This window comes from Mus musculus, chromosome 14 (assembly GCF_000001635.26).
Source record: "Mus musculus strain C57BL/6J chromosome 14, GRCm38.p6 C57BL/6J".
Taxonomy (NCBI): Eukaryota; Metazoa; Chordata; class Mammalia; order Rodentia; family Muridae; genus Mus; species Mus musculus.
In genome coordinates this window covers 7,995,584-8,012,500 of record NC_000080.6, presented here as the reverse complement: position 1 = coordinate 8,012,500, position 16,917 = coordinate 7,995,584, and the positions used below count along the sequence as shown (strand labels likewise).

Genomic DNA, 16,917 nt, shown 5'->3' with positions numbered 1-16,917 from the left:
TTCTACCGGACTAAAAGGGAATCGAAATAGCCCCATGTGTGCTACAGTAGAGGCCTGGAATGGAAACTGAGTACCCCAAAACACTGTCCTGTTGTCCAAACCTACTCTCAAAGAACCGGGAGTTTAAAGAGGATTATCTTCAGCAAAGGGGATATGACTAGTAACACTATTTCTGATTATAGGAACAAAGCCAGCTTCACATAGAAAAACAGCCCTGTCAAAATAATCAGTGTCAAAGTTTGAGGGGCACAAGTCGTGCTAGACCTCGGTGAGCTGATCTCCATCCTCTCTTTAGACAAAATCTCCGCCCCAGAACTCTCAGTAACCTAAAAACAATGAACACCAAAAAACCCAAAAAAACCCAAAACACACACACAAAAACCATAAAACCTAGTGGTGCACGCCTAGAACCCCAGAGTATTCAGAACGCTGAAGCAGGGGGATCACATTCAAAGTCAGCCTGAGCTTCAAAAAGAGAAAGAAAGAGAGGACGGAGGGAAGGAAGGGAGGAGGGAGGGAGGAAGACAGGCAGGCAAGGAAGGAAAAAAAGGAGAGAGGAAGAGGGAAGGAAGGAAGGAAGGAAGGAAGGAAGGAAGGAAGGAAGAAAAGAAAAGAAAAGAAAAGAAAAGAAAAGAAAAGAAAAGAAAAGAAAAGAAAAGAAAAGAAAAGAAAAGAAAAGAGGATGGAAGGGAGAAAGCAAAGAAAGAAAGAAAGAAAGAAGGAAAGAAAGAAAGAAAGAGAAAAGAGAAAGAGGAAAAGGAAAAAGAAAGAAAAAATTTAAGAAAGAAGGAACGAAAGAGAAAAGAAAGACAGAAAGACAGACAGACACAAGATAAAATCACAGTCAAAATTTCACAGTTGGTAGACAGCACTAGAAAATACTACATAAAGAACCAGGTTCAGGAAGACCACACAGTGTCTATGCAGATCCTATCTTCTAGGTCCTGTATTGTGTGTTTGTTAAGGGATGAGTGTGGGGATCCGTTATGAAACTTCGGAGGTGAGAGGAGAAAGGGCAGGAGGCAGAGTCACAGAGCACATGTGACATACAAAGGTGGGAAGAGGAATACTGCAGGTGAAAGGGAGATAAGGCAGAGAGAGAGAAATCAGTCTAAACAAAGGGGATTCACAGACATAAAGAAACCTGCTACTTTGTATACTGATTAAAAAGATCAATATGCAGTGAACAGGGTTTTGCCACTGGGAACCCATACACTCTTTCATAGTAAACTTTTTTTTTTCCTTTTTTTTTTTTTTTTGCTGCATGTAGCTCAGCCCACACAAAGCTCTGGGTTCCATCTCCTGCATTCCATAAAGTGGGCATGACGATGCCCATATGTAATCGCGGCCAGAAAGGTAGAAAACACAACATCATCTTCAACTACATTGTAAGTTTGAGGCCAACCTGGGATACTCCAGACCCTGTCTCAAACAAACACAGGAATGGAGTAACAGACACTAAACAAAATTTGTATTTTAATTACAACCCTGTGCTAATTCCTAGGACAAAGAATAAAGTCCCTTATATTATTAGTAGCATGAAGGATCTACCTATTTGACATCTGGTTACCATAGTGATAAAGAGCCCCCCCCTTTCAAAATATCTCATAGCTTTATTTCTCAAGGGCCCCTCAATCCTCTAATTTTCCCGAAGGGGTGCTTATCCCTTCTCTTTAAACGTTGACAAATCTTAAAGCTCAGACCTTGCCTACCACCACAACACAGCAGCCAGGAGGCTCTCAACCATCGGATTTCAGGAAATCCTGCCTCTCTCGGTTAAGAGTAGTGATTTTACAGCCCCCCATCTGGGAAACATTTATAAATATCTATGGCCTGGAAGACACAGAAGAACAAGCTGTAGCTTGCCTGGCCCCCAAGTGGAAACCCACAGGGGGATTGACAGACTAGAACCTAACACTGTATGGTCAGGAACCCACCAATGAGGATTCTCTTGGTATGAGAACTTTCAGCTCCCCTCTCTAAGCTGGACTCTTTAGGGGATTGAGATCAATGAGAGCAACTAATGTCCTGGTCCTCAGGGGGCTGTCTGCACTGGCTTTCTCTTCTTCTCCACTCACACATCTTTCTAACTACAGGACATGTTACACACCTCATCTCTTTCACAGCTCTTTCTAGTAGAACAAGAAAGTCAGAACCAGGAGTTACAAAGTTTGGAGCTGAGATGAAAGGATGGACCATCCAGAGACTGCCATATCCATGGATCCATCCCATAATTAGCCTCCAAATGCTGACACCATTGCATACACTAGCAAGATTTTGCTGAAAGGACCCTGATATAGCTGTCTCTTGTGAGGCTATGCCAGTTCCTGGCAAACACAGAAGTGGATGCTCACAGTCAGCTATTGGATGGATCACAGGGCCCCCAATGGAGGAGCTAGAGAAAGTATCCAAGGAGCTAAAGGGATCTGCAACCCTGTAGGTGCGACAACATTATGAACTAACCAGTACCCCGGAGCTCTTGACTCTAGCTGCATATGTATCAAAAGATGGCCTAGTCGGCCATCACTGGAAAGAGAGGCCCATTGGACACCAAATTTTACATGCCCCAGTACAGGGGAATGCCAGGGCCAAAAAGTGGGAATGGGTGGGTAGGGGAGTGGGGGGGAGGGTATGGGGGACTTTTGTGATAGCATTGGAAATGTAATTGAGGAAAATATGTAATAATAATAAAAAAGTCAGAACCTCAGCTAGGGATTCCTATGCACCCCCCACACCACTTCACTCATTTTTCCCTCCCCAAGAGCTTTTGAATAAGCAGCATCATACTTTTGACTTGTCATGAGCACTTAAGACCCACTGTGCCTTGCTCTTGATGGGCACTTGGTGAATTCCAAACAGTAAGCTAAAGTCAAAATACAACCAACTCTCAGACCGAGAAAAAAGAACCTGCTGCAGCCACCAACCAGACTGTCTCTCGTGAGGGAGTTATGAGTCCATAGGTTTGCCCAGCCAGTGTCAACTCTGTCCCTATAGCTACCAACCCACCACCATTCATGTCAGAACAGTGTACTAGCGGGTACAGGTTGGGGGGCAGCTGAGACCCACAGGGTCGCACTGTTTTCCTCTCTTCTGCTCCTTGGTTCGCAAGGGCCTTCAGTACCAGGTACCAGGAGCTTGGAGTCTGCCATCCCTCAGGAGTCATTTTCTATCACTAACCACCTGCCCAGTATCACTTTCCTAGATGAGTCTACAAGCCGTGGATACATCAGTTCCTTCCATGACTCTAGGGCACATGTGGTCCTTCTTGTCTTTAAAACCCTGGCTTACCTACAGGTCATGTCTGTGAGCACTGTACTCTGTCTGCTCATGCCCACCAAGGGCCAGGTTTACATTTCATAACCTGGGTTCACATCTCTGCTCTGTCACTGACCAGCTTTGAATTTAACATCATAGAACCTTACTGTGGAGATGGCTTGATGCAAGACAAGTTCAGAGTGGCAACTGGGAGCTCCCTGTGCACAGCAGGAAAAGACCAGCCTGCTGTGCCAGCAGTCAGGCAGCTGCATACCACACCTTTACCTCTGCCATGCCCTGCCCTGCTCAAGGCCTGGCCAGCTGCATAAGCTATATAGAGAGGGTAGGTGTTTCTGTCCTCACACTCAGGGGTTAGCTTACTTGCTGTCCAGTCCTCAAGTGTGTAAAACCTAGACTCTGCACGACAAGGCCAACTTCCTAGGCCAACAGACAACGCTTCTGGAAAACTCTCAGGCAAAGGTTACTGCTATTCTAGAAAATTGCTTAACAAGAGGATCCCATACTGCAGCAGTTAGGGACCTCAGCTCACCCCTTCCAGCACTGTCCCTCCCTGCAGTACCAGAGACCTAGCCAACACAGCCCATCCAGCCATAGGAACAACGACTACCTGACCCCCAGGGCTCCTGACCGCCTCCTGCTCTTCCATGAACAGACAACCACACCCAAGGTGAAACACCTTCGAGTTCTGAGAAGCATGTCCATGTCAGGTTTCTTAGCAAGTGACAATGGGTGACAGATGAGCAATGTTGGCTATCCTGCCTTCAACATCCCTGGCCTTCACCTAGCCATGCCATTCACAAACTAGGACGAGCAGAAAGGTCTCAAAATGAAACAAAACTGACATCTCCCAAGGGACAAATTTATCCTGATTGAGCCTTCTGCCCATCTCATCACCATGGAAACTCAGTGAGGAACTTGGAATTATGCACGAAAGTTACCCAGAAATGATGTCTTCCATTGTCAAGGGTTCTAAATTTACAGTTTTCCAACTCTTCAAACCTGGCTTCACATCAGCATCTCCCTCAGAGTCGGCAGGCACAATACTGATTTTAAAACTCTTGTGGGTTGGCTGGCCCGCAAGAAAGCTCAAGCTGGCCTCAAGCTGGCCTCAAGCCTGCTCTGCGTAGCCAAGGATGACGTGGAACTGCGCATCCTCCTTCCTTCACCATGAAGCAGACACTTCAGCAAGTGAACCCTATCACTTGCCCAAACGAGATATATGGGTCTCAGAGCACCTGCCCCTCACGGCGGGTAGTCTAAATACTCAGAAACTTACAAAAGCTAGGAAAGAACGGTACCACTGATCTACACTGGAGCCTGGTCCATATGTGGCTCTAAGTGTGCACAAAATGTAGCAGTAGATAAAGCTGGGGGGAGGGGTACAGCAGAAACAAGTGTAAGAAGATTTCTGATGCTCCTGCCTCACAATGACACACCCTCTGTGCATTCTGTTTCTTGGCCTGTAGACAATTTAGCAGGAGATATTAATGCCACCAATAGGCGGCTTTCTTGAGGTCTAAGTTATACAGTGTTGCCATTTGGAACTTTCCATGAAAGCCTGCCTCACACAGCTGTTGGCCATATTTGAAACAGGAACTGAGTTTTAAATTTAATTGAAAGCCCTTTTTAAAATAGCAACATGTGGCTAATCGTTAGTATATTAAAAAACCCCAGAAAGTGTTTCTGTCCCTACAGGGTCACAAAATAAAAGTTTTATGGCCTCTTACATTTCCTAGAGCAGGGAAATGTATAAAGATTTATGTCTTAAAGTATCTAAGCTCAACATATTTGTCAATTTGTATTCCAACTAAATGCAATTTCAGAGAAATTAAAAAGTAACACATTTTCCACTGGCCTTGCAGTGCAAGCTTGTAATCTGAGCTGCAACAGGGTTGCAACTAGGACAGGAGATTCACCAAGGCCATGCCTTCCAGCACAGGAAACATTCAAGGCCAGCTTCAGCCAGTCAGATGCTCAAAATTAATAAGAAAAACTGATGGTGGTGGTGGCAGTGGTAGTGTGTGTGTGTGGTGTGTGTGGTGTGTGTGTGTCTGTGTGTGGTGTGTGTGGTGTGTGTGGTGTGTGTGTGTCTGTGTGTGGTGTGTGTGTGTGTGTGTGTGTGTGTGGTGTGTGTGTGTCTGTGTGTGTGGTGTGGTGTGTGTGTGTCTGTGTGTGTGTGGTGTGTGTGTGTGTGTGGTGTGTGTCTGTGTGTGTGTGGTGTGTGTCTGTGTGTGTGTGGTGTGTGTCTGTGTGTGTGGTGTGTGTGTGGTGTGGTGTGTGTGTGTGAGTGTTATGTGTGTCTGTGTGTGGTGTGTGTGTGTGTGAGTGTGTGTGTGTGTGGTGTGTGTGCATGTGTGTCTGTGTGTGTGTGTGGTGTGTGTGTGTGTGTGTGTGTGCATGTGTGTGTGTGTGGTGTGTGTGGTGTGTGTGGGTGTGTGTGTGTGCGTGTGTGTGTGTGCGCGTGTGTGCTGGTAAATCATTCAGTAAGGAAGCACCTGACATGAACTTTGACAACCTGGGCTCAATCCCTGGGGCCTAGAAGATGGAAGAAGGGAACCAACTCTTCATGTGTGTGCCATGGTATATATGTAGAGATATACACAAATAAACATGTAATTAACTTTTAATTAAAAAAAAAAAGGGTGGACTTGCACACTCGATAACAGAGCGCTTGCCTAACATGTACAAGGCCCCGGGGTGAGCACCCACACCCCTTCCACCCTGGGGAGTGGGGAATACAGCCTGCAGAACTTGCCTCTCGGTATACTGCAAACACGGAGTTTTAAAGGTGACACCTCTGCCCTTCTTTTTGAAGTCACAGCACAATAACTGATCTAGTCACCAAAACATCCAAAAACTAGTAAAGAGTATTCTTTCAGCTGCTCAGTTTCTTTTTCCCCTCCCAACCCCAAATATGATCCTTGGTTCTAAAATCTTCCCCCAAGACAGAGCTGTGGCAGCAACACATCCTGTGAACCAAGGCCATCTCTAAGGCAGCTTTTGCTCCTCACATGAAGTTGCATAGGGTTAGGGTTAGGGTTAGGGTTAGGGTTAGGGTTAGGGTTAGGGTTAGGGTTAGGGTTAGGGTTAGGGCTAGGGCTAGGGCTAGGGCTAGGGTTAGGGTTAGGGCTACGGCTAGGGCTAGGGTTAGGGTTAGGGCTACGGCTAGGGCTAGGGTTAGGGTTAGGGTTAGGGTTAGGGTTAGGGTCCAGTTGCACAATCTCTGTGTCCACACTCACTCTCCCTATGCAAATCCCCACAGAGCTCATGGCCTACCAGTTATAGGAGCTCAAGAAAGAGAAAGTCAATCTGCTCTCAATGCAATCTTAGGAGATGGGTTACAGTTTACAAAACTTCATAGGCTTGAGTTTAAAAAAAATGTTTACTTCTGCTTGGCCAAACTCACTTTCAAGTACAAAGTGTGAGTTGCTTATTTGTGATTGAATATAGCTCATGCAATCCCAAGTAGTGGTCAGCAATCTCAACCCATGTTGGTGACCCACACACCAGGCTCCTCTAATGTAGGAACAGTTACTAAAAGCTGAAGCTCAGGGGGTAGGTAATGTGCCCAGGGTCATAGCAGGCAGAGTGGGAATGTGCGCTCAAGTCTTTCACTGTGGGGGAAATCTTTTATGTATGAACAAAAGCAATTACAGTACCAATATAGCAGGAGCCTTTCTCCTTGTGGTCCTGCTGGGCTGCAGTGAGGGAATTTAGTGTTACAGGGTTTAGAAATAATGAGCCTACTATTACTTTACAAACCAGTCTACCTGCTGTCTTCCATGGAGAGAGGTGTGTGTGTGTGTGTGTGTGTCTGTCTGTCTGTCTGTCTTGGAGAGCGCTAAAGACTCCCTGATGATCAGAGAACCATAATTTGCTTATTTAGCTATGCCAGGGATTAACCCAGGGCCTATCACTTCCTGGGTGAGCGTTCTAACACTATCTTCCTTACTCCCCAACCCATAAAGGTGAACTTTAGAAAAATTAACTGGTACCAAGAACACAGGTGCCATATTTCTATTCCCTATATTACAAGAGTATTAATAAATACTTCTTATTAATAAATAAGAAGTTAGCCACAGGGGCTAAACCTGGCTAAACAGTTAAGAGCACTGGCTGCTCTTGCAAAGAACCCAGGTTCAATTCCCAGCACCTACATGGTGGCTCACAAACATCTGTAACTCCAGTTCCATGGGAATCTTACACCCGCATATAACTTCCTTAGGTACCAGGCATACACATAATATACAGACATACATGCAGACAAACCATCCATATACATTAGTAAAAATTAAAAAAAAAAAGGAAGTTCTTAAAACTAGGTAGAAAGTCAGTGGCTCAGTGACACTGAGGTCAAACTCAGTGTCTTGGGAAGGGACATTTTTGAAAGTCTCAGAGAACTGTCCCTTAAGAATTGTATCAACCAGACACACACCTTGTGGTACTATCAGGGCAGTAACTCCAGTGACATTCTTTAAGTGGCTTAGGACAGAGCCAGGAAGTCAGTACTTAACTTTATGTTAGCCATTATAATTACATTCAATTTTTCAATACCAGCTAGGAGCAGCCGGGCAGTCACAAGGGATTTTTGAGCAGGGAGTGAAGCAATGGTTGTTTTCAAGGTCCCAGCTAGAGCAGGACTTCCTTTTGTTAACCACCTAGCACCTAACTCAAAATACTTATCCCCTGCACACACAGCTGACTGATTGTGCCCCACTACGTGGATGTGGTCTCTCCCTAGATCTGTGGACCCGGGAATGAATCATGTGCTCTGTCCTGCAGCTAGCATTTCACAATCTGCATCTCTAGGATGACCAGAAAGCCTCGGGGATGATAAAACGAGTTCTGGCTGTCAAAGTAGTTAGACCAGCATCCTGACTCCGCCAAAAGCTGGGAAGCACAACTTGAAAGGAGGCACATTTGATATTAGTGGAAGAAGAGAGATGTTAGGGGAAGTACAGAAGTCTGGTCATGGTAGGGGAGGTGACATGAGACTAGGTCATTTGGGACTAGGTCATTTGGGACTAGGTCATTTGGGAGTGTTAGACAGCCAGACAGGACTTGGAGAATGGACTGGCCCCTCCCATCATGAGTTTTGGGTTCCACCTCTGGTATCCCTGGCAACGCATTCTTTTTTTAAGAAAAGGAAGCGTCATAATTGCCTTTCTTTAATATTTCAAGTGCCATATGCAGGGGAGGAAGCTAGAGGCAGGTGGTCTTTGTTGATTCCCAGAAAAAGACCGCGTTTCCTCCCGGTAAAGCACGGTCTTTAAGAATTGATCCAACTGGACTTGTCAGTCACCTAGCCAGGAGACCGCCTCTTAGCAAAGCTGATATGCCTGAAGACTGCTAAGGTAATGGTACGTACAATAATCACCTTCATGAGATAAGTACATACAGACCCCACAAAGCGGCTGCTTACACGTCTTCACTGCTCAGTTTACCCGCTTTTCTGAGCTCTCTTTCAAAAATCCAATTTTCCCCTTCCCCCCTTTCCGCCTCTTCTTCAGATCCTAAGCACGCTTGCCCTGACATTCTGAACACTCACTCCCAGACATTCGGAACTCCTTCCATACAGCTGCTTGCAGACTTCCCATTGCTGCGCCTGTTTTGACCCTACTTCAAAGGACACGAGGTAGGGTCTTCCTCTTCCTCTACCATCAGCCACAGAGATTTACATCTTGCCTGCCCAGTTTTCTCTCAAACTCCAAAAACAAGGTCTTTAAGCTTTGACATTTTTTTTTTAAATCAACGAGACTACGAATCCTCAAAAGGGTGCCGAGATTCCCTGGTACCAGGAGAGCGAGTTGTAGCCCTGCTCCAGGGTGGTGTAGGAAGCAAGGAGTTGGGGGGAGCGCGGGACTAAATCCATCCTGGCACTAGGAGAAAGGCACCGCGGCTGCTACAAGCGCGGAGCATCCGGAGGAGGAAGAGAAATAGGATGCAGATTCCACTTCTCACTCTATCCCTGGGTTTAAGGAGGCTGGCAGGCGGCCAACCAGTGGCGACGAGACCCGGCTTGGGGACGTCTCAGGCCTTTACCCGGGATTTGCACCTTAAGAGAGAGCGGGAAAATGGAATACGAAGGGAGGTTTGTATCTGGGACTTATCTGCATTCACCCTTGCGATGCTGGGGTGAAGAAGGGACTGGTCTCGGAAAGTGGGAGCAGGTGGTCAGGTCGTAGGAATGGGAGGCTGCCATCCCTCTCCTAAGAGCGTAGCCACCGTCGCCTTTCCTTCTGCCTCGCTCACCAGACCTACCTCAGTGACCGCGGTCCTGCTGCCCGTTCGCCGCCCTCCAGTCCCAGGTCCCCGCACCTGCGCACTCTCGCTCTCGGCAGTGGGCTTGGCTTGACTCCTTAAAGGCGCAACGCACTCGCTCGCGCCCTCCGACAGAAAAACCCTCCCAGCCCGCATCAGGCGTCGTCTCAGCAGCTGGAATTTGTTTGGAGGACGCTCTCCAGGGGACGCTCCCCATCCCCGGTTCAAAAAATATCAAACCCGGAGATACAGTCAGTATCCCTCCCCGGAGCGCCTCTCCGCACGAGCACCCATTGGCCAAGCCGAATCATCCCTTTCACAAAAAGTGCTGGGGGGGGGGGGTCATTAGGGCGCAGGCATAGCCACTCTGCCCTGCGAAGCCACGAAGCACGTGGGGTACTGTTTCGTTTATTGAGCATCTACTGTTTGCCTGGCACTACTGAGTATCACACCAAAAAGATTTATGCAGGGTCTTGGCCCTGAGAGCTTAGGAAATCCAAAGCAAATCCAAAACTCAATCCTGACTTACTTCTCAGCACCATATAAAAAAGCTCCTGGTTGAAAAAGTCCTCCAAGGGGAACGCGGTTCAGAATAGAATGAAATGTACCCAATAACGCAATTTAGTTCAAGTGACCAGATCAAGAGAAAAGGCCACTCATCGTGCCAAATAGAAACATCCCTGTGGTCTTCAATAGCCTATGCTTTTGAAGGTCCCACTTCAGGTAGGGCAGAGAGGCAAGCAGATCTAGAACCCCTGAGGTGTGACTCTGATTTCTAACAAAGGGCTCCCCCTGGTTACTAGATGCAGCCAGAATCCAGGGCTCAGGAAAGCATTGAAGTTAGACTGGGGGTAACTGCAGCACTAGTTTCAACAGCACTTTTCAAGGGACATAAGATTGTTCTAAAATCCGTAGGAATGAGCAGAGTCAAGAAAAGCAAAAACATCCCTAATTTTAAAAAGGGGGGGGGGAGCCCTCAGGACTTAGAACAGGAGCACAGTAGTTCACACATGAGGCACAGCACAGAGATGGATTTTTAAGAAGCCGATGAGGGCAGTGGTGGGGCACACCTTTAATCCTAGCACTCCAATGGCAGAGCCAGGTGGATCTCTGAGTTTGAGGCCAGCCTGGTCTACAGAGCAAGCTGGATCTCTTGAGTCTATAGAGTGAGTTGCAGGACAACGAAACTGTTGAGAAAGAAAGAGAAAGGAAGGAAGAAAAAGGAAGGAAGAAAGGAAGGAAGGGAGAGAGAGAGGGAGGGAGGGAGGGAGGGAGGGAGGGAGGGAGGGAGGGAGGGAGGGAGGCAGGCAGGCAGGCAGGCAGGCAGGCAGGCAGGCAAGCAGCACACCTACTTCCCTCTCCTGTGAACTGAGGTTAGAGGGGACAGTGAATCACAAAGCAGCATAGGACAATCTGTGTGGGCGGCCAAACAAACAAGTAACCCTATCACTGCAGCTGGCGGCACAGTGGGCTGCACGGGGAGTGGAAACAGCTCCAGTGTGTGAGCCACTTGATCCCGAAGTGGCAGGGAACAGGCTGAGCTCAGAGTGAGAATGGTGACAGATGCTGAAACACAGCCAGTGAGGTGCTGTGGAAGAGAGCTAGAAGAAAGCAGCTGGTAGAGAGCAGAGTGATCGGCTTTCCGCCCTTTTCAGGCCAGGTCCCAAGCAGATTGGTCTGGTTAAGGGCAGGTGAGCAGTTAGCCTTTGGCGGAACTTCTCCTCCTTCCCTAGTTTGGGCGTAACGTTTCGGTTTGTGTGCATTAACCCCCTTGCTTTCAGCGGCAGCCTGTGAGTCTGCTGTTTAACCATAGGGAAACCGAACCTCAGTTTTGGGTAACTTGTCCAAAGTCACTGCAGGGGTGATAAGGGCCTGTCAACCAACCTGGCGCTCTGGAGGACCTCCGAGGCTTTGTGAGACACATGCTGCAGGCTGAGGTAAAGACTCCACTGAATTCACAACCTGTGGGAGACATTGGAGAAACTGGGGGGACTGTTGGAAATGCACCTCATTTTAGTGACGACGCCTCCTCACCATTGCGGCTACATTTGAACACAGCTAGGTTGGATGTGAGTGGGTCTCCATGGAAACAGCTTCCACTGACTTTCTGTAGAGAATTGGCTTTTAGTCCCAGAATTAATTCTAAATACAGTTTCTGGACTTTCTCTGTACCACCTTTACACAGGAGCTCCTTAGGGCAATGCAAAGCAAAGGATGAGGGCACTGGTTGGTCTCTGGCATGTCAATTCTGCCGATCACTCAATGGACACTCTGAGAATTTGTCTACTCTCTCTCAGCTCCAGCTTATACCCTACTATACAATAGGGACAGTATAGCATTTACCTCTTACATTTATCCATGTTAAGAAATTCTTAGGTAAAATAAATATTATGTCTACTACTTCTTGCTTGCCCATCCTCTGCGTCCTAACCTAACCCTAATGCCAGAATGATCAATTAATTCCGATTTGCCTGTGACTTGTTTATTTAGTGTTGCAAAACTAGTACCCTAGGGACTGAGTTGATATCACGCTTGGGCAAACTGGAAAGTCTAAAGTAGCCAATGGGACGCAAGGCGATTTGAGCTAGAGATTTAGTGTGGCAATTCAAATTTGTGACTGACTTTTGGCCATTGGATACAGATATTTCAGAGACCCAGAAAACTCAGTGAAACTGAAGACAAGCCCATTAATTCCTTAACTCTGAGTTAAGGCAGAAGGCATTTTGGTCATCCTTTCATGCTTTTCTTAGTCTGAGTTCTGTTGGTATAACAGAATACTGGGCTGATTTATAAAGAAACAAGAGCCAGGTGTGGTGGCTGCTTGACTTTAATCCCAGCATTCAGGAGACAGAGGCAGGTGGATCTCTGTGCGTTCCAGGCCAGTTCTGGTCTACAGAGCTAGTTATATACATATAGCTAGGAAATGTAGGGCTGTTATACAGAGAAAAGCCTGTCTTGAAAATGAAACAAATACAAGACAAAACAAAACAAATAAACAATTCCACCATCACCACCACCACCACCAACAACAAAACTAGGTTCATCTTGTCTCTCGGCTCAGAAGGCTGGAAGGTCCGGTCAGGGAGGTGCTGTGTGCTACTGACTGCTTCAACACATTGCAGAAAACATGGGGAGGAAGAAGCAGAGTGAGAAGAAAGCAGAACCCAGTGGGAGGATTGGTTTGTAACAACCTGGAGGTGAGATAGTCTTCCATGTAGCTTAGACTGTCTCACTCAACCTGCGTACACCTGTGGAGTCCTGGGATGACAGGCATGTGACATCACACCTGGCTTAATGTGTCGTTCTTGCTAGAACAAGCCCAGTCCTGTAGAAGAGGACTGCTCCCTCTTAGTCATTAATCTTGTTTTAATGGTTCCACCACCTCTTAACACAGTTCTATCAATCATATTCCGTAACGCAACCTCCACCCTTGTGAGGGCAAACTGTTGAGAAAGTGTCTGGAAAGCCCCACTGTGTACAATGATTCCACATACCACATCAAGAACTACTCGTGTCAAAGTGTCCAGAGCTGATGTCTTAAATCAGAACACTATGGACTGGAATGGCACTGACCTGCATCTAAGTTTGGTCTGGGGGCCTCTTCGGAGGCTCTCCTCTACAGAGGAATTCCCTGTCTTAGAGTGTCATTCCCACCTGGAGAGTCACTTGTGAGTCACCATTTAGTTGAGGTTTGACAGCTGCTCCAACCTGCTTTCCTACTCTGCCTTTTCAGCTGGTGTGGCTTCTGATGGATTAACCTATGGAAGCCTAATGTAGGATGACTCAGAAGAAGATATGATGCTCCGAGAACATGACTCATAATCCACTGGGGACCCCTATGCCACAGTCTGGGTGTCCAGAGAGCTTGGTGTTTCTGTGTATTTGAAACTCGTCAGAATCAAAATGGAGCTTCTTACCCTAACACAAACCAGGAGCTTCTGAGGGAAACGCTCCTGGCTCTGTCATTTGGCAGTGATTACCACCAAAAACACTCTTCTAGAACCGCTACCATACACAAAGGCCATCACAGTGACTCACAGAATTATTTCTAGACAAGCACGGTGGCACATACCTGTAATTCCAGTACAGGAAACATTGAGACAGGAGAATGGCAAGTTTAAAGTCAGCCTAGGCTACCTGAGACCAGAAAAAAAGTGGGGGAGGGGGAGGAAGGGAGAAGGGGGGGGAGAGAGAGAGAGAGAGAGAGAGCTAGACACATTCAGAGAGCTTTTACTATATAATTGGACTGTGTGCTTTCAGATAGTCAAAGTTATGATGGAGGGAGGGGTCATATAATGTTCGAGTGAGAATAAAGATGTTCTAAGGGAAATACTGTCAGACCAGTCTCCTGTCAGGCAGAGGGGGGCGACTTGCCTCCCAGGAAGTGATTTCATGGAGTTCTGACAAAATGTGGGACCACTTTTCAGATCAGACTAGACAGTGATGCATCTGTGACAGGCAGGGTCAGACCTTAGCCTGCACTGGTTTTTTTTTTGTTTGTTTGTTTGTTTGTTTGTTTGGTTGGTTGGTTGGTTTTTTTTGGTTTGGCTTTTTTGAGACAGGGTTTCTCTGTATAGCCCTGGCTGTCCTGGAATTCACTTTGTAGACCAGGTTGGCCTCGAACTCAGAAATCCGCCTGCCTCTGCCTCCCGAGTGCTGGAATTAAAGGCGTGCACCACCACCACCTGGCTAGCCTGCACTGTTAATGATGCATATCTTTTGCCTTCCAGGTAGTCACTGTCCTAGTTGTCCCTCTTCCCAGTGTGACCAACTGAAGGGATCTCCTTTCTCTGCTTTTCACTTTCACTTCTCTTTAAGGCCCATTGAGGACAGGTGGCGAGCCTGGCTTGTCAGGAATGCCAGTGCGCAGTTGTGACATTAGAGGGGACCCAAGGCAAGACTGCTACACAGATGCGTAATTTAGATGGGATCCCGGGGGACGGGGGGTACTATGAAGGACATTACTAAACTGGCTGGCAAAACCGGAGTAATATTATAGATTAGGTAACAATACTGTATCATTGTTAAACCTGGTTTTGGTAATACTCATCTGGATATAAAGAAAACATACTTGTTCCTGGGTCATGCACCCTGATGTTTAAGGGTAAAAAGTCACACTGTCTGAATCCTGCACCTGAATTGAAAAACTTGTACACAGAGCAGCTAGCAAAAAGGAAAGGTTAGGTAGAGTATATGATTTCTTCTCACCGTTTTTGAGATTTGTATGTACATTTGGGATTATTTCAAGGTAAGAAGATAATTGTAGGTAGGTGAAAGAACTTCATAATTTTTAGCGTACCTCTGCTTCCAGGCCCTCACAGCGCCCTCTTGTGGTCAGGCTGGGAAGGTCAGCTTGATGCCAACAAGCTGCTTTAGTATCTCCAGAGGCCTTGCCCTGTTTGTTTGCAAGAAAGCTGTGAGAGAAGAGCAATGGAGGGAGGAAAGTGAGAGAGAAGAGCTGCCAGAGGGAGGAACTGGAGAAAGAGCTGCAATGGTATCGTTTGACCGACTGCGCTCTTTTGATTAAAATCTGAGGGACAGTGTTTAGCACTGAGGGGGGAGACGCGAAGGCACAGCCAGCTCATCAGCCAAGAAACCGTGCTCCCACCTGCCAGACGAGGGCGCTGCTTCCTCTAGTTTCTACCCTGAAGGGCCAACGCGGAACTCCGGAATGAGATGCCAGCTGCGGAATTAATGCGAAATGAAGAAGATAGAGTCACGCCAAAGCAAGGTCCCATTTGTGCCCTTATTTAAGATCGATACTCTGTTCACTATGGTTTTTTTTTAATAAATTTTGATTTTTACAAAATATGTAATGAAATTACCTTGATTTTTTAATTTGTTTGGCATTACCTTGAAATTTGTACCCCAAACCAGCATCTTGTTGGCCTCTCCCTAGCCCAGCCTGGCAGATCTAATAATCTATGCATTGCAACATCACCAGCTCCAAGTCACAGACTGGTCAGGCAAAGTCTGAAGTTATACGGGTCTTTTTGTACCTATAAACAAAGAATTAGCCAAGAGAATTCGTTTTGAGAAAGCAAATGAAAGTCTTCGATGTCACACCATAACCAATGGCTGGGCTCAACGCAATGTCTTGTCTCTGACTTTCTGTTCCTTCATCTGAAAACTAGAAATAGCAATGCTTTTCCTATGATATTTTAGAAACTGCTTCTCCAATTCTCCCTCCCTCCCTCCCTCCCTCCCTCCCCCCAACTCCCCCCCCCCCCCCCGTGTTGCATATGTGATGAGTGTGGTGAGTGCAGCATGGGCTCATGTGTGTGTGTGTCAATAGATGTGGAGGGCCAAAGAGTGTGTCCAGTGTCTGCCTGGACCACTCTTCACCTTATTCCTTTGAGGCAGGGGCTCACTGAGCCTGGAGTGCTCACAGTTTTTGGCTAGACTGACAGCCAACAAGTCCCTGTCTCCATCCCTCACAACCCTGGGGCTATAGGTATATATGAGACCACGCCCAGTCAGGCGGGCTTAGTGGACCACGCCTTTAATCCTAGCACTCGGGAGGCAGAGGCAGGCAAATTTCTGAGTTCGAGGCCAGCTTGGTCTACAAAGTGACTTCCAGGACAGCCAGGGATATACAGAGGAACCCTGTCTCGAAAAAACAAAAAAACAAAAAAACAAAAACAAAAAAAACCACGCCCAAGTTATTACACAGGTGCTGGGCTCCCAAGTCAAATCCATGCTTGCATAGCAAGTTCTCTTGACCACTGGACTGGCTCTCCAGTTCACAGATAACAATATTTTGTTCACACAGATGAAAGGCTAGGCATTGTGCTAAGTTAGCGTTTTAGTTAAAAACTAACTTTCACAGCTGTACTATATGGGAGCAAATATTGCCCATTTTTAAAGTGAGGGAACGGTCACAGAGGTTTAGTTATTTGTGTGTGGTTGAACAGCCAGTAACTGGAAGCACACTTGCTCTGACCTCCACACCAACATTCTCAACTAGACTGATCTAGTGTTAGGGGGGTGTTACACCTGGGGCTGGAAGCAGGGGTGAGGAGTGGAAGGGGCGAGAGGGAGGCAGTGGGAGAGGAAGTGTGCATGATCTGGAGCACCTACCAAGAAATATGGCCGTTCTGCCAAACAAGAGCCCCTAAGGGGATGGAGAGGTCGTTTGCTTGGTTGGATGCTTGCTAGCATGCTTGGGGCTGTGGGTTTGACCTCCCAAAGCACAAGAAGGGGGAGCAGGGGCCCTCAGAAGGTGAAGGCAGGAGAATCCGAAGTTCAACGTTATTTTTGGCTACATACGGAGTTTGAGGTCAGTCTGAGCTAGGGGTCCTGTTTCAGAAAAAGAGAAGGAGAAAAAGGAAATTTCAAAGAATTTTGAAAGCATGACACGTGAGCCTTCTCTTCCTATGG

General features: G+C 47.0%; 1 protein-coding gene and 1 long non-coding RNA gene across 5 annotated transcripts in view; one reads left to right on the top strand and one right to left on the bottom strand.

Moving 5' to 3' along the window:
* Positions 1-9,613, bottom strand: part of Abhd6 (abhydrolase domain containing 6) — a 53,886-nt gene extending 44,273 nt beyond the window's left edge. For 2 of the 4 annotated variants that reach the window (NM_025341.4, NM_001331065.1), the window contains exon 1: positions 9,538-9,613. The gene's annotated coding sequence lies outside the window, so the exon portion shown is untranslated. The other 2 variants (NM_001331064.1, XM_006518073.3) reach the window with 2 other exon arrangements.
* Positions 8,447-9,009, top strand: Gm30244 (predicted gene, 30244). Its single transcript, NR_168596.1, has 2 exons — positions 8,447-8,636; positions 8,787-9,009. It is a non-coding gene; the product is annotated as a predicted gene, 30244 (long non-coding RNA).
* Positions 9,614-16,917: the final 7,304 nt, after the last annotated feature.